Raw genomic sequence first — 24,007 nt, forward strand, 5'->3', positions numbered from 1 at the left:
TAAATTAGAATTGGGGGGTTGTACTGTAAATACAACTTCTTGAAGAAAATCGACCTTTTTTTTCCTAATAGCCAAAATGTAAAAAAAAACAAACAAACCTTAATGGGAGAAGAGAACATGGAGCAGACGTGCAGATGTTAGAAGTTCATTAGTATGTCATTACGGAATAACAGAGTTGGAAGGGATTTTGGAGGCCTTCTAATCCAACCTTCTTCTCAGGCAGGAAGCCCTATACCATGGTTATCCAATCTCTTCTTAAAAACTTCCAGTGTTGGAGCATTTACAACTTCTGGAGGCAAGTTGTTCCACTGGTTGATTGTTCTCACTGTCAGGAAATTTCTCCTTAGATCTAGGTTGCTTCTCTCCTTGATGAGTTTCCACCTATTGCTTCTGGTCCTGCCTTCAGATGCTTTGGAGAATAGCTTGACTCCCTCTTCTTTGTGGCAACCCCTGAGATACTGGAACGCTGCTATCATTGCTATTACCATCAGAGAAGAACTGAAGAATGGCCAACAAAGAGGAATGATAGGGAGTTGTGATAGGGAGTTCATTTCTTTGTTGAGGTCATTGCCTGTAATTCCTTCAACTACAATATGTTCTATCAAAACCAGATGCCCTCCAGAATGCCAGAGCTATCTCCGTTGTTTAGCAAAGTGAGGTATTTGTCTTAGATACCACGTTTTCATGAAAAAAGCAGAAATGTGATTGGTTATTTGCATTGCCATGGAATGTTATTGGACAACTAAGTCAATCATCTCTCAAAACAGCTCACCTTGTCAGAGTCCTGTTGTAGGGAACCAGAATTAAGTTGTAAATACACCACCTAAACCATCAACCAAAAATGGAAACAGACATCTAATCAATCATTATGTATATCTCTGGACTTCCTAAGGCTGACCTCCACCAAAACAGCTATGGAATCCCATTAATTCATCAATACAAACATTTGTCTTTTTGTTGCCGGAGTGAGTTATGACTGTGTCCTCCTCCAAGACAGATTGATAGCTCTCAAGCACTTACTGGCTGAGAATACTGGAAGATTACGGAAGAGAATTCAGGAAAGGGGAGGAAAAGATATGTAGAAATCTTTTAATTCCATGTTCGATTGCACTTGTTTTGTCTTCCGCATCTGAGCTCAGTTCTACTCAGCAGGTGAAGGGGCTTAAATCTTTGCAAACAGGTTTGGCCGTCACTGATTGGGGATAATTTGGAGAAATTGACACAGTTCCATGCACCCAGATCATCATCATCATCTTCATTTAACAATCCCATAATCCCTTGCTGGGTGGAGTCTAGGCAACTGAATGGAGCTAGCAGAGTGCTTTAATGGCCAGATGCCCTCCCTATCACCAATGCGGAGTTCTGTTCAGCAGCTATATTCTCAGTGTCCCCAGAGAGAAAAATATTTGCCTCTACCTAGGATTGAACTCACAGCCTCCTGAACTGTGAGGTGAGAGTTTCACCTCTAGGCCACTGCACCACTCCATTCACACAGATCTCACTTTTAAAACCACCTCCAAATCTATATTGGGGAAAGTAGGGAAAAAGTAAGCCCGGGAACTTGTTTATTCAGGAGAAGAAGCTACTTGGTGATTTTTTATATTTCTTTCTTTGGAAATACAGTGTTGATAGAATATATTATAGTCACTTACAAATAGTACAATTTTGATGAGGAGAATTGTACTATTTGTAAGCGACTACAATACGTTCTATCAACATTGTATTTCCAAAGGTATTAGCCAATGGGGAAATTCAAATTTTTTTACAGCCGGTTCTGGGGCGTGGCTTGGTGGGTGTGGTGTAGCTTGGTGGGTGTGGCTTGGTGGGCATGGCAGGAGAAGGATATTGCAAAATCCCCATTCCCTCCCCACTCCTGGGAGAAGGATATTGCAAAATCTCCATTCCCACCCCACTCCTGGGGGAAGGATATTACAAAATCTCCATTCCCACCTCACTCCTGGGGGAAGGATATTGCAAAATCCCCATTCCCTCCCCACTCCTGGGGGAAGGATATTACAAAATCTCCATTCCCACCGCACTCCTGGGGGAAGGATATTGCAAAAACCCCCATTTCCTCCCCACTCCTGGGGGAAGGATATTGCAAAATCTCCATTCCCACCCCAGTCTGAGGTCAACCAGAGCTGGCATTTGCCGGTTCTCCGAACTACTCAAAATTTCCACTACCGGTTCTCCAGAACCTGTCAGAACCTGCTGGATTTCACCCCTGATATTAGTCCTTTACTCCGCAGACCATGGCAGGTATTTTTTTAGAAACAGTAATAGAAATCAGTTATTGATCCAAAAGCTATTTGATTCCGTCTTGGTTGAGCTACAGTTTGGTCTTGTTACTCAGTGTTATTCTCTATGTTTAATTGGTTGGTTAGGCCTTCTATTTATGCATTTCTTTAATTGTATATTGTTTATTGTTTAATTTGACTTGTAAACTGCCAAGAGTCATCCTGGATTACAGCAGACTGTAAACCCGATCAACGAACAAATAAAATGTTGGGTAAATTTTTTTTTGAAATAAGGTTCTTTGCCTTTGGTGCATGTATGTGAACAGCACCAGCTATGACTTGACTTAAGCCTGACTGAGTTAAAGTGTGGGAATCTGGGTTTTCACCGGATCGCTTTAAGCATGACTCTCTCTGTCTCTGTCTCTGTCTCCGTCTCCGTCTCCGTTTCTCTGTGTCTCTCTCTCTCCCCCTCCCCCCTCTCTCTCCTCTCTTTCTCCTCTCCCTCCCTCCCTTCCTCTTCTCTCTTTTTTGCAGAGTATTTTGCAGTATCCTTCCCTTGGAGTAGGGTGGAATGGAGATTTTGCAGTATCCTTCCCCTGCCATGCCCACCAAGCCACACCAAGCCACGCCCACAGAACCGGTAGTAAAAAAAAAAATTGAATTTCACCACTGACACACTCCCCGGAAATCATCGGTGATTAAAAGAAGAATGTTATGCTTTATCTGTGGTTTGTATCTCATTCAGGCATCTGGGATTACAAAGCAAACCAATTCTCCTTCTGAGCCAAAAGCAGCTTTTTCCACAAGAACAAAATGTTCCAGACTTACTTCATCAATGCTTTCGACAGATGGCACGTTTTGTTTATGTGTACGAAGCTAAGGCCTGAAAAAAAAAAAAATCGCAGGAAGTCCAATATTCCATTAAGATTGTAGAGGTAGGCCTGAATAACGTCGGATAAAATATTGTCTCTTCCCAAAGCTTCCTAACGTGCTCGGATCCAAATCTGGCTTTTGGCTGGCAGGCAGGGATCATTCAAGTCAGCTTCACGGCCGGCTCTATCTACAGGCAAAATCAGAAAACGGGCAGCTAATTATAACTTTCCCGAAAGAGCAATCAATTTATTACGCAATGCATTTTTATTTTGTGTTTATTTTGTATGTCCACCCTGGCTTCGATGCTGAACACCGTGATCCCAGTTAGGGATGTAAAAAAAAAACACAAAAACCTACTGGTCCAAAGTCTGAGCATTCTAGGGAACAAAATAAACATTTTCCTCCTTCCTGGACCATTAGAGAATAACAAAGTTGGAAGGGACCTTGGAGATAGAACATAGAACATAGAATCCTAGGGCTGAAAGGGACTTGGGAGGTCTTCTAGTCCAACGCCCTGTCTCCAAGCAGGAGTTCTTATACCATTCTGGACAAAGGGTTATCCAATCTCTTCTTGAAAACCGTTGTCTTAAAACTCTTTCTCGTTCTATTGTGATGTTCAGCTTCTTTGCAGTATAAGAGCTGAGGTGGCGCAGTGGTTAGAGTGCAGTACTGCAGCTACTTCAGCTGACTGCGGATCAAATCTCACCGGCTCAAGGTTGACTCAGCCTTCCATCCTTCCGAGGTGGGTAAAATGAGGACCCAGATTGTTGGGGGCAATATGCTATTTAGTATACTGTCTTCGGTGTAAGCCGCCCAGAGTCCTTGGAGAGTGGGCGGCATAGAAATATGAATAATAATAATAATAATAATAATAATAATAATAATAATAATAATAAAAATTGTGCCAGAAGTTTGGATTTGAGTACAGCAAAAACCACTGGGAACATCAGGTTGAGAAAGTTTTAGAGAATGAGAAACTCAAGATCTTGTGGGACTTTAGGATTCAGACTGACAGGCACTTGGTCCACAACACACCTGACATAACAATAGTTGAAAAGAAAAAAGTATGGTTCATTGACATTGCAATACCTGGTGATGCACGGATTGAAGATAAGCAGCAAGAAAAAATCACAAAGTACCGGGACTTACAAATTGAAGTTGAGCGACTGTGGAAAAAGAAATCGTGTGTTGTCCCAATTGTAATTGGAGCCCTCGGAGCAATACCCAAAGGGCTACCCCGCTATTTAGAAATTCTAAATTTGCCGGACTTGAACATTTTGACTCTACAAAAAACCACCTTACTCGGAACAGCTTACATCCTCCGACGATACCTTAATAGTTCCTAGGTCCTTGGTTAGGACTCGAGCTGCTGAGCTATTAACCAGCCTCAAAGGCTGTGAATCTCACTAAAGATTAACCAATAAATAATAATAATAATAATAATAATAATAATAATAATAATAATAATAATAATAATAATAATAATAATAATAATAATAATAATAATATCTTTTAGACAAAACCCTTGGCCTTTTCTTGCACTTGACTGGAGTTCGATGTTTAGATAAAATCCCCTGCCCAGGCAGGAAACCCCATACCATTTCAAACACATCGTTGTCCAATCTCTTCTTAAAAACTTCCAGTGTTGGAGCATTCACAACTTCTGGAGGCAAGTTGTCCCACTGATTAATTGTTCTAACTGTCAGGAAATTTCTCCTTAGTTCTAGGTTGCTTCTCTCCTTGATGAGTTTCCACCCACTGCTTCTTGTCCTGCTCTCAGGGGCTTTGGAGAATAGCTTGACTCCCTCTTCTTTGTGGCAGCCCCTGAGATAATGGAAGACTGCTATCATGTCTCCCCTAGTCCTTCTTTTTATTAAACTGGACATACCCAGTTCCTGCAACCGTTCTTCATATATTTTAACCTCCAGTCCCCTAATCATTTTTGTTGCTCTTCTCTGCTCTCTTTCTAGAGTCTCCACATCTTTTTTACATGATGTAAAAAAGATGTTTTCAACTCAACATTATGTTGAGATCTTTCTGGAAGTGATCCAGTTCTTCTCAGAATGGTACATGCTATATATCATATTACAAGTTCCGATATTTCTTGAGGGATCTCCCTGAGAAAAACCACCTTCTGTGATGGATAGATATTTGATCCGTATTATTTCTTCAGCCTTTAGAGTTAAAGACTTTTCATTGTTGGTGAATTACAACTTCCAAGATCCATGGTCATTAGCTACTCTGGTCAAGATTGCTTGTAAATCAAAAAGCAGCAGCATCTAGAAGGCCGCATTACACACACATACAAACACATACACACAGAGAAGGAGGGAGAGAAAGAATGTACATCACTCTGCTTTGGAAGATAGGATTAATAGCCTTCTTCAACCAACAGTTATGTCTTGTTGCCTAATATCAACCCTTCAGGGTAGATCAGATTGGAATCAAAGTTATGAATGCTAATTGTTGTTGTGGTTAGTTACGAAGTCGTGTCCAACCCATCGCAACCCCATGGACAATGTTCCTCCAGGACTTCCTGTCCTCTACTATCCCTCGGAGTCCATTTAAACTCACGCCGACTGCTTCAGTGACTCCATCCAGCCACCTCATTCTCTGTTGTCCCCTTCTTCTTTTGCCCTCAATTGTTCCCAACATTAGGCTCTTCTCCAGTGAGTCCTTCCTTCTCATTAGGTGGCCAAAGTATTTGAGTTCCCTCTTCAGGAGCTGGCCTTCTAAAGAGTAGTCAGGATTGATCTCCTCTAGGACCGACTGGTTGGATTGCCTTGCAGGGCTGGAGAGGAGGCCTGCTGGCCATCGCACCTGTGCGATGCATTTATGTATTGATATTTTATATTTATGCTTTCAATAGATACCTAGGAAAGAAGCTTACCTCTTCCATCAGCTGCCGTAACTGCTCACCCTAGATCCAACTGCACACCTACACCATAGTAACAAGTGCTTCTCCCATGTCAACAGACTCACTTATAATGACATTTCTAAGCATTCCTACACAGTAAGTTCTTCATGCTCCTGATCACAATTAGCCTTTCGTTGCTAATCCAAAATTACTCAGAAAAGTGACTCAGCAAATTTTCAAGCAAAATAATCATTGCTGAATTAGGGACCATAGGAGAAGGAGGAAGCAAAACCTGAAGGCAACGTTAAAAGAGTTGCAAGAACTGAGCATGGCTAGTCTAGTGAAGAGAAGGACCAGGGATGACATGATAGCAGTCTTCCAATCGTTGAGAGTCTATCACATAAAAGAAGGGGACGATCTATTTTCCAGAGCATCCAAAGGCCACATAAGTAGGGGTGAAATCCAGCAGGTTCTAACAGGTTCCGGAGAACTGGTAGCGGAAATTTTGAGTAGTTCGGAGAACCAGCAAATACCACCTCTGGCTGGCCCCAGAGTGAGGTGGAAAAGGAGATTTTGCAATATCCTTCCCCTGCCACGCCCATCAAGCCACCCCCCACAGAACTGGTAGGGAAAATCTTTGAATTTCACCCCTGCACACAAGGAACAGTGGATGGAAACTGATCGAAGAGAGATTCAACCTATAAATAAGGAGAAATTTTCTGACAATGAGAACCATCAACCAACGGGAACGGCTCGTCTTCGGAGATTGTGGATGTTTCATCAGTGGAGGCTTTCAAGAAGAGACTGGAGATCCACTTGTGAAAAAGGGTAGAGGGTCTCCAACTAGAGCAGTGGGTTGGAGTAGATGACCTATAAAATCCCTTCCAACTCTGTTATTCTGAATTAGGGACCATAGGAGAAGAAGCAGCAGAACCTGGAGGCGGAGTTAAAAGAGGGATCAGCCTAGAATCCCTACATAGCCACAAGTGAGCTAAGTTCAACCTCCCTTGAATTCCATTGACCCTTATCTAACTCTTAACCATGGTGCTAACCATTAGTTGAGAAGATTTGTGTGCATAGGTTTTTAGCAATAAATCAGTTTAATTGAACCCTCAGGTAGGACCTTTCTTTCCCCACCTGATGGGAACACATGAATTCAAATCAAAAGAAAAGTATAACAGAACTGAACACTCGGTCTTACTCATATGTTTTTAACATTTATATTACATTTTTGTTAATATCACTCTCCCCATTCCCACTCAGTTGTATGAAATCTTCGCGTACCTTTTTAATCCGGCCCAGTTTTATTGCATTTATTATTAATTTTTTTTAAAAAATCGCCATTTCTTTCAGCAACGCATTCTGCATTTTGAACCAAAGCACCTTTGTATGGGTTCTCTTGTATCTTCCACAAACCTGGTTTAAAATTCCAGCTTCCCCCACATAATAACTACTTGTTCATCTATTAAAGGCTTAGAGATTCCTGATGCTTCAAATCGACTGAATCCTTTGTTCCAGAAAAACCATAAATACCGCAAAAGGACTATAATCCATGCCAATGTAATATTTTTTATTTTATGCCATGCTTTTAAAATGCCCCAGTTTGTCTGGGAATTATAAAGAATTGAAAGGCAAATTTAAAATTAACTGTAGGGTAGTATAGGGTTTTTTTTTCTCCTGATTTTAAAGCCACGGTATAATTTTATTGTTTGTAATTTTGTGGACACCCATCCAGGGATCTCTTTTAATGGCAGTGGTGCAAAACCTAGGGAATTGTACAAATAAATACTTTGGCAAAAGCAGCATTTCAGTTCCCTATTTCTCTGAGCTATCACAGTTAAACTATCCTGGGGAATTTTCACTTAACTTTTAAACACAAAGCAACACAAAGAATTTAAAATTATTTCTACGCCTGACCCGAGAGCCAGCTTTTTCTTTCCTAGTGGTTAAAGTACCAGCTAGAAACCAGGAGGCTGTGAATTCTTAGGGACGACAAAGCTATTTGGGCCAGTCAGTCTTTCCAAGCTCTAGGAAGAAGACAATGGCAAACCACTTCTGAAAAAAAGAGAAAAGAAGTTAATCAGGGCATTTGCCAGAAGTCAAAATCCTGGTTAGAAAAACTAAAGTGGATTGGGGTAGGAGTTCTATTAACCTGAATTTGACAGATTTGGATTACCTGAGTCTAGATGTGGCGAGCTTTGTAAATTCAGCTATACCTCAAATTTCAACTAGTGTTCTTTTTCTTTCTTTCTTTCTTTCTTTCTTTCTTTTTTTTTTGAAGCCACACTTCATGCTTATGCTAGCCACACTTCATGCTATATGATAAACCGAAACTAAGCAAATCACATTAGCCGAATGCATAAGCCCAGGAGTTCATAACGATTATACCTACAGTTTTTAACTACTAGCTGGGATCAGCACGTATATAACGTCTACATTCCCTCCAATTATTTTCATAAGCATTAAAATTCACTGGGTAGTTACTTATCTGTTAGTTGCTCGGCTGAAAACAGAAAATCAAAAAGACAGACTGAATTGAAACTGGGCTGGATTTTAACAAGCTTTGAAAACCAAGCCCTTGGCCGACCTTGGAATCTCATCAAGAGCCTCGCAAAAGCTTGCATGCTGATATATATATATATATTCCCTGGTAGGTTTCCCGCAATTTCGGAAGTGTTGGGTTGCTTTTCAACACCCTCAGTCACTTTTCTGCTCCTCTGCTGTTATTTTTATTTACCGCGCTAATTTGTTTACTTGTTCCTAAACTCACTATTGATTTAAATTAAGCTCACCAAGGCTCATTAGCTCTCAAAACTTGCAGTTGGTTTCAGCTCCATTTACATGCTCAGGGTTTGCACATGGAAATACCTGAGTTGTTTTAGCATCTGTTGTGCTGGTAAACAATTCAGCGGCCACTCCTTTTTTCAAAAGGCATAAGAAATATAGATAGATAGATAGATAGATAGATAGAGAGAGAGAGAGAGAGAGAGAAAGAGAAAGAAAGAATATGCACATAAAAGCCTACGAAAAAGAAAAAGAAACATTGTACCTTTACAGGGAGGATACTTGAGAAGAGGGTGTGGCTCACTGATGACGCCTTACAAGGCAGAAATAGCTATCTGAGTCTCCCAATGAGCAGCACAGAGTTGCTGTTTGTCAGCAAGATACAAAAAGCCCAGAAACTTGTGAATGAGATTTCACAGAACCAGGGCTGCAGAACATCTTAGCTTACGTAGGTAAAACCTGGCTAGAAAGAATATATATATATCTTCTTAAGTTTTTGCGGGTGTTAATTATGCGAGTAAATAATGCGAGTTAAAATCTCGGGTGTTTTCCCATGTCATTATAAGTTTGTTAGTTAAAATGTTTAAAATCCTGGCTAAGATCACAGCTCAGAATCCTCTAAATTCCCAAACAAAACCCTTTTTAAGGTCTTTCAAAAACTCTGGCTGAAATCCTAACCAACACTTTAAGGTTAGGCAACATTTCGACAAGCTCTCTACCTTGTCATCTGCGGGCCTTTATTATCAGTTTAGAAGCTGTGGGTCCTGCTTCATTATCCTAGCTGCAGCCTGAATGTGCGTTAAAGGTCCAGTTTTCTCTGGCTCCCTATTACCAACTGTCAACTGCAAAGAGGTAAGAATTCTAGTAGGCATCACAGCACCACTGGTTGCCTGTTGAGATCTTAGCATATCTTCTGACTTGGTTCTCTCTCTCTCCCTATTGCTAGCTATCGACTGCAAAGAGGAAAGGGTTCTTGTATGCATTACAACACCACTGGTTGCCTGTTGGGATCTCTGCCTATCCTCTGATGTTAAAATTTGGCTTGAACCAAATTTTGAATTATTATTATTATTATTATTATTATTATTATTATTATTATTATTATTATTATTATTATTATTATTATTATTATTATTATTATTATTATTTGAATGGGTAGGTTTGGGAAATAAACCTAGCATGTGGCAATGCAACATTTCCTAGATATGGCAAAAGGGAAGGGGCTCACAACTACACTGCCAACACAACCGCACTGTGTATGAATGTCACAACTTCATCTGACAAACTTACCGCATTGTCATGGCAACACAATTTCTAGCATTTTCTGTTTTTGAAAGGGTGGGTGCACAGAGATCTGTAGTGAACAGCAACCTCAACCTGTATTGAGAATCCCAGGTGGATAAAACAAAGCCATTCAGGAGCATCCTGACCGGAGCTTCTTGTTCAAAATCTCACAATGGGATCAAAGAAGAAACGCTGAGATATGGATCAAGACATCAGATCAATTATTAATTAATGCATTAATACATTATTTAGCTTCGCTGGAGGAAGCGCGCTCAGCTTGCCTGGAATTTTAGTATCAGTCTTGGAAAGGGTAAAGCCAACAACTGTGAGCTCGGAGTTTTTAATGCCACCGTCCCAGGCTGAACAAGATGAAAGCGAAATTGTTACGCCGTGAGAAACTTTCCGTGTTGGAAACAGCTGGGGAAAAAAGAGAAGTTTGGCCAACTCTTCAAAGGAGCTGCCTATGCTCAGCTAGCCATCTTTTCTTTGAGGAGATCAAACTGGGTCACGGAAAATGTAGGGGGGACCACCAAGATTAGGAGACCTCTGGAAGGTCCTTCAGGTCCCCTTAAACTTACCAATATAATAAAACCAGTGGTGGAATTCAAATTTTTTACTACTGGCTCTGTGGGCGTGGCTTGGTCGGCATGGCAGGGGAAGGATACTGCAAAATCCCCATTCCCTTCCCACTCCTGGGGAAGGATACTGCAAAATCCCCATTCCCTCCAGGGGTGGGTTCTACTTACCTTTACTACTGGTTCGCAATGGGACCATGCACAGAAGCTTCCTGATGACATCAGGGTCGGTGGGTGGAGCCTCCCGCCGGTTTTACTACCGATTCTATAGAACCAGTCCAAATCGGGGGCAACCCACCACTGATTCCCTCCCCCATCCTGGGGAGCATTTGCCGGTTCTCTGAACTACTCAAAATTTCCACTATCAGTTCTCCAGAATCTGTCAGAACCTGCTGAATTTCACCCCTGCATAAAACAGTATGTTATTTATACCTCACGCTAAGCCAACATTTCTGAGAAATTAGAGGAACGTGACATGCTCAGACAACCAGTGGTGGGATTCCAAATCTTTTCCTACCAGTTCTATGAGAGAGTGCTTCGCGCACGTGCGCAACACTCAAAAACCGCCCTCGGTGTCAGCGCTGGTGAGCTGAGCTGTTGTTTAGCTCAGCTGAGGCGCAGTAATCCTCTCTGCTGTGCGGATCAGCTGCTGAGGTAAAAAACAAGGGAATATAGGACAGGGAATGTGGGGCCAGCCAGTGGTGGTATTTGCCGGTTCTCCGAATTACTCAAAATTTTCATTATCGGTTCCCCTGAATCGGTCTGAACCGGCTGAATACCACCTCTGCAGACAACAGGAGTAGACAAGAGACCACAAGAGCTGCTTCCATGAGGAGAAGGACTGAGAGGTAACATGATAGCGGTCTTCCAATATCAAGGGGCTGTCATAGAGATGAAGACGGAGGTCAACCTATTCTCCAAAACACTAGAGGGCAGGACAAGAAGTAATGGACTTTATCAAAGAGAGGTCCAACCTGAAACTAAGGAGAAATGTTCTGTCAGTGAGAATGAATTAAACAGTGTTAACGACTTACCTCCGGAAGTTGTGAATGCTCCAACACTGGAACTTTTTAAGAAGAGAGTGGACAACTATTTGCTTGGAATGACACAGGGCTTCCTGCCTGACCAGGGGGTTGGATTAGAAGACCTCCAAGGTCCCTTCCAATTCCGTTAATCCGTATTCTGATCTGTTCATTGCCATGTTGGAGAGAGGCTCCATGGGTCAGCTAAATTGTCCTTCTTCACAGCCTTGCATATTATTTTGTTTACAGCTAAAGGTTAAAAACTAGCCTTTATTTCATTTACTCGGGTCTCCATAAGAGGGACACGGTGGCTCAGTGGCTAAGATGCTGAGCTTGTCGATCGAAAGGTCGGCAGTTCAGCGGTTCGAATCCCTAGTGCCGCGTAACGGGGTGAGCTCCCGTTACTTGTCCCAGCTTCTGCCAATCTACCAGTTCGAAAGCATGTAAAAAATGCAAGTAGAAAAATAGGGACCATCTTTGGTGGGAAGGTAACAGTGTTCCATGCACCTTTGGCGTTGAATCATGCCGACCACATGACCATGGAGACGTCTTCGGACAGTGCTGGCTCTTCGGCTTTGAAACGGAGGTAATCACTGCCCCCTAGAGTTGGGAACGACTAGCACCTGTGTGCGAGGGGAACCTTTACCTTTACCTTAGGGTCCCCATGTCTCTGCCTCAGGATCCTGATGTTATCCCGAGTTGAATAAAATAGCTGGAGTTTGTTCTTGAATTGTAAACTATGTCTCCTTTGGGACTGGCAAATCTGGGATAGCAGTTGGAACAACACAAGAAACAAACTTCCAGAAATGAGAAAGGTGTATGTGGTTGTGTGTGCATTTGTGTTTGTGTGCGTGTGCGTGTGTGAGAGAGAAAGAGAAAGGGAGAGGGCAAGAGAAAGGGAGAGAGAGTGAGAGTGAGAGCGAGGGAGAGGGGAAGAGAGGGAGAGGGAGAGAGGGAGTGGGAGAGGGAGAGAGAGGGGGAGAGGGATAGAGGGAGAGGGATAGAGGGAGAGGGAGAGGGAGTGAGAGCGAGAGAGAGAGAGGGAGAGAGAAAGAGAAAGGGAGAGGGAGAGGGAGAGAGGGAGAGGGAGAGGGAGAGGAAGAGGGAGTGAGAGCGAGAGAGAGAGAGAGCGAGAGAGAGAGAAAGGGAGAGGGAGAGAGAGGGGAGAATGAGTACTGGCTTGTTCTTTTCTCTTTTAATGTCCTCAGAAGCTTTCTATAAATGCTTTTGCCCTCATCCTTCATATGCTTTCGCTCAGCCACTTCAATTACAAGACTAAGCCAGATTTCTCACAAATCAATAGCTTTCTGTCAATAGCTTTTTTATCTATAGGCCACCCATACCAGGACTGCTCACTGTAAAACCTTTGGACAGGACACAAATCAATTTGTCTGTGCTTGATCTACAAGGGTAGATCGCTTGGCAAGGAATGACGGAATGCTGGAAGAGAATTGCAAGGGAAGAATTATGTACTCCGGCCCATTCTTCACCTAACTTTTGTGTTGGTGTATCATGGGCTGTGTGAAGAGCATCCGAAGTACAATGCCCATTTTTCCCCCTGAATAAATGGCTCTATCCATCAACTAAAGAACCTTTATATGTATCGTCACTTCAACAGGCATTTGATATTTCTTAGACCTAAAGAAGAAACCATCTAAGAGATGCTTGAAAGGCTTAAAAAAATCGAACAATTGCTGATGGGGAAGATGCAACCTCCTGAGTTAGTTATAAATTGCTTTGGCCTCCATTAAAGAATCGCCATTTTTAACACACGGGGCCACAATGGAAAAAAATGGAGCTGAGCTCGTTAGTGTTTGTCAATGGAATTTAAAACTTGGGGCTCTTAAAGCTGGCTTGAAGCATTGCAACGAGCAATGAGAAATTGCAGCCAATTTGGCCTCTTGCCAAATCTAACGATAGTCATGGTGCCTTCTCAGGCCAGCATCACCCTTCATGGAAACCAGAGTGATACTACTGTGATGTCTTGCTTCTGGATTAAACGGGAACATGGGAGCAAAGAAGCCTGAAGACCACTGGAAAGGTGATTGCGCAATAAGAAACAGATGTTCGTTTATGCTGCTAGGCTATCATAAACTCCATAAATGCAACACTTCAAGAAATAATTCCAGAAGCTGAAAATTCCAAGATCTTACCAGAGACATTTAATAAAGAATTGCAACATTTAATTGTGAATATTTTAATAGTGGCTTGAATTGTATTTGCTAAAAATTGGAAAGGAGAGAAGATAATTACTGTTGAAGAAATTATCAAGAAAATGTTGGACTGTGCTGAAATGAGTAAACTGACATTTGAAATAAGAGTGTTGCTAGTTTGGTTATCCTGGTTAGGCCCATATATAAGAGACTGTAGGCTTTCTTGTAATAGTAATATTTATTTCTTTTCTTCCTCAGGAACACAATTAGACAGGCACTAATCTGGGAGGAGCAAGAACTTATATACAGAGAAGGCGGGGCTAATGGTAAGTACTAACCAATGGTAAGTGACACAATGACATCACACAATGACATATAAACAAGCACACATATTTACAGATATCAGGTTAGGTATTTTCATCTGTAACAAATCCCCCTCTAAAATACCTAACTAATGGTGGGTTATTAAGATTATATATGCACATCAAGTTTGGAAGTCAAATACATATGTTGTTTGGTCGGCAATGGCTTAGTGAGGATATCAGCAATTTGTTCACTAGTATTACAATGGATAGCTTTAATAAATCCTATACTTGACAGTTGTCTTACATGTTTATATTTTATATCGATATGTCGAGATCGTTGACCTATTGCTTCGGAAGCTGATATATCAATTGCTGCCTTATTGTCCTCATTGATAATAATTGGATAAACAGGTTCATCCCACACATTGGTTAACAAGTCATCGAACCAAGTTAGATTGTTGACCGCTTTGGATAAACAAACATATTCGGCTTCCGCTGTGGAAGTGGCAATTAAATTCTGTTTGCCTGTGTACCAGTGCACCGCACAGCCATTTATAAGAAAAACATATCCAGAAGTACTTTTTCTGGTTTTTGAATCAGTAGCCCAATCAGCATCAGCGTAGCAGGTCAAAGTTGGTTTTTCAGAAATGAATGATTCTAAGAATAAGCACATATCAATGCTAGACTTTAGATATTTTAGAATCCTCTTAATTCCTTCCCAGTGGTATGAGTTAGGATTGCTTACATGTCTTGACAACAAATTTACAGCAAGGGTGATATCAGGCCTGGTCCAATTAGATATGTATAATAAGGACCCAATAATTGATCGATATAACGTGTTATCCTTGAATGGTTCGTACTCATTATACACATTCCTATAAAAATCAGTTGACATAGGAGTATCACAAATTTTTGAATTAATTAAATTACATTTTTGTATGAGTTCCATAATCTTGTCTTTCTGAGATAATTTGAACCCCTTATCTGTTTTGTCAATTTGGACTCCTAGATACTTATTTACCTTTCCTAATATTTTTAAGTTGAAATTTTTGCCTAGTTGTTCAGCGAAATTATCACATTTAATTTTGTCGTGTCCAAAATACAATATATCATCAACATAAATCAAAACATATTCAATAGAATCATTATTTTTTTTTGTGAAAAAACAAAAATCAGATGAAGTAGCTACAAAACCCATATTTTTAAGTATCTTTGATAAGCACTCATACCACCGCTTACCGGACTGTTTTAGTCCATAAAGGCTCTTGTTTAATAGCCAAATTTCTCCCTTTTTTGTATCCTTTCCTGGGGGTGCTTTCACATAAATTTCTTTATCTAGATCAGCGTGCAGATAGGCTGTCTGCACGTCAAATTGATATACTTCCAGATTTAAGATAGAAGCTAACACTAGTGCTGTTTTCACGCTTTCTGATCTAACGGTTGGGGAATAAGTGTCTTCATAGTCATCCGGAAATCTTTGGGCAAAGCCTTGAGCCACCAACCTGGCTTTGTATAGGAATTTACCATCCTCTAGCTCCTTGATTTTATAGATCCACCTAGTGCCAATAGGGGATTTCTCAGTGGGCAGGTCTGTTGGTGTATATACATTTAGTTCTCTCAAACTGTCCATCTCTTTTTTCATTGCTTCCTCCCACTTACTTTTTTCTTCTAGGGGTAGCTTAAGTATGTCATCATATGTGTTAGGAGTCAGGTGTTTAGCTTGGATAGACAGTACGTAATCATCTAATCTTTTAGGAATTATGCCCCTATTGGATCTAATGGGCCTATTCTGGGGATGTTCATCGCTATGCATATACTTAGCTTCTTTTTCGGTTAATTGATCTACTTTCAAAGTGGGGTGTCCTTTTTTCCATTCATCATTAACTATTACTGGGCATTTGATTCTGTTAGTAGATGTGGATTTGGGGTTCGTATCTGATGTGTGATGTTTTGCGTGCGTGTGTGTAATATTTTTTGATTCTGGGTAAATTTCATTGAGATGTAATTTTGACCAGTTCATGTGTTCATGAAACACGGCAGATCTGGATACAATGAAGTGATTATTTTTATCAATGAAGCGATATCCCTTGGTTCCTGATTCGTACCCCATAAATATCAGTCTTTTGGATACTTTCTCTCCTTTGCGTCTTAACTGTGAGGGCACATATACATCAGCAGATACACCAAATACGTGTAAATGCCCAATTTTTGGTTTCCTTCCATACATGAGTTCGTATGGGGTCTTATTGATTGTACTGGACCATAAGCGATTTATAGTGTAATTGGAATAATTAAGGGCTTCAGCCCAGAATGACTGGTTTAAACCAGCATCATCTAACACACATTTAACCATGGTTTGTAGCAAACCATTCTTCCTTTCAGAGACTCCATTTTGGAATGGGGAAAATGGACAAGATTTAAAGTGCAATATTCCTTGTGATTTTAGCCAAATTGAAAATTCGTTGGATAGGAATTCCGACCCCCTGTCAGTCATTATTTGTTTGATTTTGGTATTGTATTGTGTTTCTACCATTTTAAAGAACTCCTTAAATTTTTTGAAAACCTCACTTTTGTGGTTAAGGGTGTATACAAAACCAAATCTACTATAGTCATCGACTATGGTCAGGAAGTATCTTTTTTTGTATTTAATTGAAGGTTTTAATGGGCCTACTACATCCATATGAATTAGTTGAAAGGTTGATTGTGTGGTGCGGGTGGCTTTTTTGGGTTTTGGCTTGTTTTTAATTTTGGAAGAATTGCATACAGAGCATTCTAAGTAATTTTTACAGTTCTTTATTTTTAAATCTTCGGAACACTCTAACATTTTTCGTATGACTGGAAAGCTCGCGTGTCCTAGCTTTCTGTGGAGTAAGTGACTACAATTATCGTGAATAGGTTTTCCATTGTTTAAATTTTCAGACATATTAGTATCAGTGTTTGATGCATTCTTATCATTATTTTCATCATGGCTATCTGAATTTGGTTTTTTGTTTCTTAATTGATAGTTTGCATAGACTAGTTCGTTATCTTGTGGCAGTAGGTATGTTAGTCCATCATTTGTAAATAGTTTACCTATGTTTCTGTTGTTCTTAGTCATGAATACCTTTCCACCTCTGAAAGTGGTTTCTATTGCATTGTCTAAGCTTAACTTTAGGGTTGCCAATATGTTATTTGGAATTTCGGGCACAAATAGTACCCCCTCTATTTTTCCTATACCTTTTATATGCGTGTCTCCTATTCCTCTCACTAGGACTCTATTTTGGTTTGCTACTTTAATATAATATTTCTTTTCAGTGAAGTTACTTAATATTTCTCTATTATGAGTTGTATGGCATGTGGCTCCTGAATCTATGAGCCAGGTGTTGAGTGAATCAGATATCAAAGTGTTATTATTTCTTATTCCATATAGTGATCCTTTCTTATTTTCTCTAGGGTTATTTCTGTATGTTTGTCTTTCTCTAGAGTGTGGTGATTCTCTTCTCTTATACCTGTAATCTGGGGAGGTTCTGTCTAAAAAGTGTATTCTTCTATCCTTGTGTTTATATGAGTCACTGTATCCTATATTCTTGGGACAGTCTCTACTCTGATGTCTTTCAGATCCACATGTGAGACATTCATGTGGGTATCTGTCTCTGGCCCTGAAATCAGTCCTTCTTTGATTTCTACCTTCTCTTTGTTGTGTATATCGCTCTCTTCTAAGTCTATCTTCAGTAATAAGCTTATTGGTAAGGTTTTCTAAAGTAATTTGCTCTATACTTAGGTTATCTATTAGTGTAATGTAGTTATCCCAGCTGTGATCTAGTGAGTTAATTATAATGCTTTTCATGGTGTTGTCAGAAATGGTTTCTCCCCTTTGAATAAGGTCTGCTCTTACAGCGTTTAAATTCAAGATATGCTCACTCATGGATGTATCATGTTTTAGTTTGGCAGAATAGAATTCCCTAGAGATTTTTGTGGTAGTGGCTACATTTTTGCTATAGAACAGTCTGAATAATTTTTGATATACTTCAAATACAGTTAAATTATGCTCTATACTGGGGAGTATACTTGGGGAAATAGAAACAATTAACATATAGTATGCTTTGTGGTGGAGGCAGTCTATTTCATAGGTCCAAGGCTTATTTGGTGGGTTATCAATAAAAAATAAAACATTTTCTTTCATATATACAATCTGTAAACACTGATCCCATTCCATTAAGTTGCTTCCATCTAATTTCAATTTTATAAAGTCTGGAGGTATTGTCCCTGAGTGTAGTGAGGTGTTATTCATGTTTAGTAGCTGTCCATGATTTAAGACCTTAGCATACTCACAATAAGGCCTGGGTATGGTAGATGTATGTCTGTATTTACTTATCTCTATGTTGCGCTGACTTGTATTTATGTTTCCTTCTTCTTTCTTTGCAGGCTCGTTCTGGGCATGCTCAGTCCTCATTTTTCTCCAGCAGTCGATGAGGGAGGTTCCTGTGTCTGCAGCTCCTGGGGTGAAGTCCCAGACGGCCTTCTGTTGCTCTGCTTTGTTTCCGGAGGGCCTCTGGTGACTGAAGAATGCCTGGGGTGCTGCTCTGCTCATCGGGGAGTCTTCTCTGAGGTCGTCAGTAAGTGGAGCTTGAGGCGGGCCGCCATTGCCAATGGAGCCGGGTTGTTCAGGGAGCTGCTCTTCAGTAGGTAAGTATGATTGCCAGCTTGTCTTTCTTCGGGTGGCTAGGCCTTTCTTTAGACAGTCTATTTCTTTTTGGCCTTTGGTAGATGGTAGTTTAGAATTTTCTATTTCATTTTCTGGTTGTTTGTTTGGTATTGTTAGTTTAGTCCCGAGTGCTGCAGTTAGCACCTGTATAGCATTGTCTATTTCTACTTCAGTAGGTTGAGCTTTGTTTTGTTTAAATAATTGTTTTTTATTTGTTTTTGGACTCGGGTAATCATCTTCTTGGTAGGTTTTGTTTTTTATTTCGTAGTTTGAGGTTTGGAATTCTTTTAGTAATTGGTCAGGCATTTTAGAGGTATTAGGTGGGTAAGATGGCTGCCATGAAAAAGGCGGGAAGCTGTCGCCATCTTTGGTGTCATTTTTGAAGTCAGGGGTTGAATTTCTTACCTTGCAGTTTTCTTGTTTGTTATTTTCGTTATCTGCTGCTGTTCCGTGGTCGTTTATTATGCTGCGGATTTTCACAAGCAGATTTGATTCAGCTGTAGTTGTTTCTATTAATTCTAGTATTTTTCTTTTTACCTCATCTTCTTTGTTTGGTGTTAGCAGTTCATTTTCTTGTAATTGCGTTTGTTTCTTAATATTTTCAAGTGGTGTATATTTGTCAGGAGTTAGTTGAGCTGCCATTCTTTTCGTTATGTATCTGGTGGCAGGTCTTCTTTTGTCGTTATGTGAGTCTTGCATCTTTATGTTCGGTTGGGCCTACCAAACCATCCTCTTGCTACCAATTTGTTGCTAGTTTGGTTATCCTGGTTAGGCCCATATATAAGAGACTGTAGGCTTTCTTGTAATAGTAATATTTATTTCTTTTCTTCCTCAGGAACACAATTAGACAGGCACTAATCTGGGAGGAGCAAGAACTTATATACAGAGAAGGCGGGGCTAATGGTAAGTACTAACCAATGGTAAGTGACACAATGACATCACACAATGACATATAAACAAGCACACATATTTACAGATATCAGGTTAGGTATTTTCATCTGTAACAAAGAGAACGGGAAGATAAACAATATTATTTGATATGGGAGTTATTTTATCAATGGATAGATAATAAAACATGGAGATGAAATATGATATATGGAATGAAATTAAGATAAAATCTGTAAACACTTGTTTTCTTTTAGGGGAAAAGTACATTTGTCATATATTGATACTTTGAAGATTTTTGGGCGCACGAAAGGATTTTAAGCGATCGAAACACTGTAATTGTTTGAAAGGATGATGTTTTTATGTTGTTTTTGTTTAAATAAATAAATAAATAAATTCTTTTTTTTTAAAAAAAGAAATAATTCCAGAAGCTGATTCTCTCCCATCATATTGCTCAAAATCTGGTGGGGAAAAACATAATCAGGGACAGTTCTCTTCCCAACTTCATCTGGAGAAGCTTCGCATGTTCTGGTGATGGATCTCAAACAGCCCTTACAACACAGTCCTTTCAGCAGTTCTAAAAAGTTTGCACGCCCATTTGCACTATTCAGGTGACCCTGAGGGCATAGATAAACCTCCATGTGGCCTCGGCGACTCTCAGAAAGAGTGCTAACGACCAGAGGACTGCAAAGAATATAATGCTTTCCATCCACCATCATTCAATCAGAACTGAAGAAGCTTCTTGGATGAGAAGTGAAATGTCTTCAAGGAAAAGCAAAGAAAGTCCAGTTGCCTCTTGAAGAAAGCACCTTTATTTATTTATTTAAAAATTTATTTATTTATTTATTTATCCTTTGGGGACCTGCATTTCCCAGGAACGTTTGCCACATCAATGTACCGCTTAAAAGACCACTGTCTTTATGTTTGTTTGTTTGTTTTAATTGAAACTTCTAAACCAGGGGTCGGCAACCTTAAACACTCAAAGAGCCACAAAGGTCCTAACCGGAAGTCCCCCGTTCAATTTTGGACCGGAAGTCCGGTTCCCCTACCATAGAGTCTCCTCCTAGCATGGCATCCTTTTTCCTCTACTAGTTCTAACCCTATCAATTGTGGGCTGACCTGAAAACTCTCCCCTTGCCATAGAGCCTCCTCCTGGCATGCCCTGCTCTCCCCTCACAACTGGAAGCTCCTCTTAAAATTGTGGTGCCGACTGGCGACAGGGAGCCGCAGCAGAGGGATGAAAGAGCCACATGCGGCTCCAGGGCCGCAGGTTTCTGACCCCTGTTCTAAAGAAAGAAAAATGCACACAAACTCATATAAACTGATGGGGACAAAGAGGAAAGACGGCAAAGAGAAAGCCAAACATTCAAGACAAGGGTGGAAAGTTGAAGACAAAAATAGAAAAGAGAGGACAACGATATAAGGAAGTGACTTCCAATGTTCTTCGCAACAGTTATAAGTACAAATATATTTAACCCACCCCCCACTCTAAAATTATATCGTATCACTCTTCTTTCTACAATCTACCCTGTCTAATCATCCAAAGCATAAATCACAAATTTATTCTTTTTTTCCTTTTTATGCAAAGATCCCCTTAAGAAGCTTCCAGTCCTCAATAAATTTGGATAATGTATTTTTATTTTTTTCCACACACACACACACACACACCCCTAATCAAAGAAGTCCATTTCAGCGAAATCTGTCAACCTCACCAACCATTTCTCCGTGGTGGGTCCAAGGTCTCTCTGTTATGTCAGCCACTAATGGGAGAGCTGTCAGTGTAATGCACATGTGATTGTGTTTCTCTGCCTTTCATGGAGATCTGAACAGTTGCTTACAACACCTTGAATAACAAGTTCCCCGAGAAAAAAAAAACCCGAGATTGAAGACAATAGAGGTCATTTTAATTGCCGTTGCCTCTGGAAAGTGTGGAAATTCTCTCCTATCTATGCCAAGGTCACTTTCATTAATTCACACGTTCCCAAAACAGCAAGGTTAGCATAAGGCCAAAATAAAATAAAATAAAATAAAAATAAAAAGGAGCATAGAAACACCTCTGTGATGTTCCTCGTTCTTTCTAAAAGTAAACTGCGATAAGGAAAAAAAAGGAAATATAGGTGGTCCTTGATTTATGACCGCAATTGCTTCTGAAATTTACGTCACTAAGCCAGACAGGGGTTTAAGTTGAATTTCACCCCATTTTATGAACTTTCTTGCTGCACTTCTTAAGTGAATCACTGCCATGGTTAAGTTAGCGAAACGGTTATTAAGAGCAGAAGTGGTATTCAGCCGGATCAGACCAGTTCGCTCGAACCGGTAGCGGAAATTGCAGGTGGGCCAGCCCAGCCACCCCGGCTCTATGCCATGCTATTTAAGCGCATTCTTGAGATTGGGAGCGTGTGTGGAAGGTGCGCGCCAGAGGTGGGTTTCAGCAGGTTCTGACCAGTTCTGGAGAACCGGTAGTGGAAATTTTGAGTAGTTTGGAGATCCAGTAGTAAAAATTCTGACTGGCCCCGCCCCCATCTATCTCTGCCTCCCAAGTCCCAGTTGATCGGGAGGAAATGGGGATTTTGCAGTAACCTTCCCCTGGATTGGGGAGGGAATGGAGATTTTACAGTATCCTTCCCCTGCCACACCCACCAAGCCACGCCCACCAAGCCATGCCATGCCACGCCCACCAAGCCACACCCACAGAACCGGTAGTAAAAAATTTTTGAAACCCACCACTGGTACGCGTGTGAGCAAAGCACATGCACAGAAGGCCAGGCGCAGGTGCGGATGGCAGGCATGTACATGAACTGTTCACGCATGCACGAACTGGGCGCACATGCATGAAGCAAGCGTGCATGCGCACGGCGAACCGGTAGTAACATAATGTGAAATTCACCGTTGATTGAGAGGATGTGGTTTCCCCGTCGACTTTGCTTGTTGGAAGGTCAACAAAAGAGGATCACATGACCCCAGGACTCTGTAACCATCATAAATATGAATCTGTTGCCAAGCATCTGAATTTTGATCACGTGACTGTGGGGATGCAGCAATAGTTAAGAGCCTTGGTAGTACAGGTAATAGTTAAGAGCCTTGATAGTACAGTGGTCTAAAGCACCCTGTTATTAAGACCAGCTGCCCGCAATTACTGCAGGTTCGAATCTCGCCAGGCTCAAGGTTGACTCAGCCTTCCATCCTTTCTAAGGTAGGTAAATTGAGGACCCAGATTATACAATGCTGACTTTGTATAAATATACAAAAGTATGAAGGCTATTGCTTAACGCCTTGTAAGCCGCCGTGAGTCTCCGGAGAAGGGCGGCATATAAATCAAATTAAAAAAAAATAGTTATACCTGTGAAAAATGATAGTAAGTGTCTTTTTCAGTGGAATGGCCACTAAGTGAGCAGTCGTAAGTGGAGGACTACCTGTGAATCATGGGGATCCTAGCGTGTTAGAGAACGGTTTTAAGCGGGACGATGAAGAGATTAATTGTAACATGGACTCTGGCCCTCAATCCCTCTAGCCGGCTCGCTGCAAATTGAGTTTTTACAGTCTAGCACCAAGTCTAATTATGTTGTCATAAAAATAGCAGAATTGTCAATGCTTTATTGTTGAAGGCTCCAAGAATCGTCTTTACTGCATTTGAGATCTGTTCCAACAACAACAGATGAATGTCAGATAAACAGGCCGCTTGCAGGTCATGTAAATTGCATCACGTTGGGGGAGGGAAGCTGTTCTCCCTTCCTCAAATTATTTATTTTATAATGCCTTTACAATGCCTTGGTAAGGCCACACTTGGAATCCTGCATCCAGTTTTGGTCACCACGATGTAAAAAAGATGTAGAGACTCTAGAAAGAGTGCAGAGAAGAGCAATGAAGTTGGTTAGGGGACTGGAGGCTAAAGCATATGAAGAACGGTTGCAGGAACTGGGCATGTGTAGTTTAATGACATGCCCAGTTTTATTTAGCTTTATTTATTTAGTTTCTAGTTTTATTTCTGCTTTTTAAATTTTGTATGTATGTATTTTATTGTTGGCTGTTCACCGTCCTTCGGGAGTAGGGCGGTATACAAATCAAATAAAAGTAAAGTAAAGTAAAAGTAATGAAAAGAAGGACTAGGGGAGACATGATAACAGTGTTCCAGTGTCTCAGGGGCTGCCACAAAGAAGCGGGAGTCAAGCTATTCTCCAAAGCACCTGAAGGCAGGAGAAGAAGCAATGGGTGGAAACTCATCAAGGAGAGAAGCAACTTAGAACTAAGGAGGAATATCCTGACAGTGAGAACAATTAATCAGTGTTACAACTTGCCTCCAGAAGTTGTGAATGCTCCAACACTGGAAGTTTTTAAGAAGATGTTGGAT

General features: G+C 40.7%; 1 long non-coding RNA gene across 1 annotated transcript; it reads right to left on the reverse strand.

Moving 5' to 3' along the window:
* Positions 1 to 7,520: 7,520 nt before the first annotated feature.
* LOC132711918 (uncharacterized) lies at positions 7,521 to 9,653 on the reverse strand. The gene is made up of 2 exons (XR_009622639.2): positions 9,017 to 9,653; positions 7,521 to 8,022 (listed from the first exon to the last, which is right to left on the reverse strand). It is a non-coding gene; the product is annotated as an uncharacterized LOC132711918 (long non-coding RNA).
* Between the last annotated feature and the right edge of the window lie 14,354 nt (positions 9,654 to 24,007).

This window comes from Pantherophis guttatus, chromosome 12 (genome assembly GCF_059756535.1).
Source record: "Pantherophis guttatus breed Tessera chromosome 12, ASM5975653v1, whole genome shotgun sequence".
Classification (NCBI taxonomy): domain Eukaryota; kingdom Metazoa; phylum Chordata; class Lepidosauria; order Squamata; family Colubridae; genus Pantherophis; species Pantherophis guttatus.